Genomic DNA, 1,908 nt, shown 5'->3' with positions numbered 1-1,908 from the left:
AAAGGCGGCGGGGGGGGGGGTTTGCTGGTATCAATAAAAAGTGTCTTAGACAAACTTTGCCTTCTCTTTGTCTCAATTTGATTGCAGCCAGTCAGCTTTTACATTTTTTAAACTGTGTGGAAACGAATAAAAGATAGAAGCTGATGGGTTGCTATGGGCAACCATACTAGTTGAGATAGAACTTGTCTCCGACACTTTTTTTTAATAAATCCTCCTATGGCGTCTGTGAAAGTTGCCAAGTAAATGCTCAGAAGTGGCACATTTTGTTATAGGATACATCTCAAGATGAGCAGTATCATTCTTTTTTCCTATATATAAACTTAAACTTGTGTCCAAAGGATTTATATGTATTGCACAGCATTTTATTTCCTTTGTACTTTTCTTTGTCATAATTGGCAGTAATTTATGTTCGGTTTTCTTGCAGAGTATCCAGTATAATTTCTTTGGTGAATAAGAACAGCGCTGTGGTGGGGGCTTCCTGTAACGCAAGGTTGTTGCTAATGTCTGCCTGGATACCAACAGTGGCAACAGATGTCATATCAGTGTTAAAAAGTGAAAACGGACCCGCTACGGACCTGTTCCACTGCTGTTTCATGCATGAGTGACTTGTACACTTGGTAGAAGTTTGTCATTTTATATTAAAATGACTTTCTTGAATGTTAAAAATGTTGAGATCTCTCATGGACGTAAAAAAAAAAGAGTAACTGTTTTCCCAAGCACACTCCTATAAAGTCCAGTAGAATGTCATACAGCTGTGATTGTTTTTGGTTTCTTTTTTTACATATCTGATTTTGAGAAGACAATTGTGTAGAAGTGACTGTCAAATTGTGAACCTAGTAAATAGTAAATCTTGAAGATAAAATATCATCCATCACTTTTTCTTGAAGCCTGCCTGCCCAGACAAAAAATCCATTCCAATCAGAAATGAAAATAAAACCTTAAGATGCATGCAGACTTTTGGCTCTTGTCTATGTATATCTAGGGGACTGTTCAATGTAAGGGAACATTCCAGGGCCTCATAGGTCCTTAGGTGTGAGCTCTGAAGCAGCTACAAGGGCTATATTATTCTAAAACTGAGTGGCCTTCTCCTCAGCTTTAGAAACATGTTTTTAGTAGATCTGAGTGGATCACCACATGAAACCACCATTACTTGTGAAAAGCGAACATGTCATGTTCAAGCAGTAGTTGTAGTTCACACTGCAGCAGATTTTAAAGTGTAAATAAACCCTCACAATTAACTTATTTTATTTGCTCCCTTTTGGATGAGTGACTATGCCATTGAATGTGTTTTGTTATTGTTGCGTGATAAGTGCACAAAAACCCCAGTTGAACTTGTCAGAAATCCATAGCTGCATTGTGTATTGTACACTCTGCTTGTGTTATCTAAAGAAGCCTCAACTGGGGTGCCATCTGGCTTCATCAGGGGTGCAGTCAAATTTACGCACAGCATCATGTGTTTACATTGTGCAGGTGGGCCAGTTGCCAGCACCATGGAAATGCTAATCCAGAGCAGGTGGCAACCAGCTTCAAAAGAGGACGGATATCCACCTCTGTCCAGACCTGCTCTGCCTTCCACCCTATGCCATGCTAATGCTGTGGTACAGATTGGAAGGCAGGATTCTGATGTGAATGAGGTCTCTGATGTGATCTGGGGACTTCTGATGTAAAGGGAGGGGGGGGCTCCTGATATGAAGGGGGGACTCTCTTGTAAAGGGAGGAACCCTATTGTGTTTTTTTTGCTTGAGGTCCCCTCCTTAAATTCTATACCAGACCCCTATCTAGGATAGGGATCTGGCATGCATTTTTTGGGAAACCACATGTTAACATTTACATTTTAGATTGGGGTACCTCAAGATTTTGCATACTTTTAAAGGTTGCCCTGACTGAAAAAGGTTGAGAAATACTGAT

The 1,908-nt window shown here is 40.1% G+C and overlaps 1 protein-coding gene across 1 annotated transcript in view; it reads left to right on the top strand.

Moving 5' to 3' along the window:
* The window catches only part of LOC108800345 (ectoderm-neural cortex protein 1-like), a 6,839-nt gene extending 5,999 nt beyond the window's left edge, over nucleotides 1–840 (top strand). Inside the window, exon 2 of the mRNA XM_018572331.1 lies at nucleotides 425–840. The gene's annotated coding sequence lies outside the window, so the exon portion shown is untranslated. The remainder of the gene's footprint in view (nucleotides 1–424) is intronic.
* The last annotated feature ends 1,068 nt before the right edge of the window (nucleotides 841–1,908 follow it).

The sequence above is a fragment of the Nanorana parkeri genome, unplaced genomic scaffold, assembly GCF_000935625.1.
Source record: "Nanorana parkeri isolate BGI_ZX_2015 unplaced genomic scaffold, ASM93562v1 scaffold1999, whole genome shotgun sequence".
Lineage (NCBI taxonomy): Eukaryota > Metazoa > Chordata > Amphibia > Anura > Dicroglossidae > Nanorana > Nanorana parkeri.
Note: the sequence above shows the minus strand (reverse complement) of the source record. Positions and strands in the feature narration are given on the sequence as shown.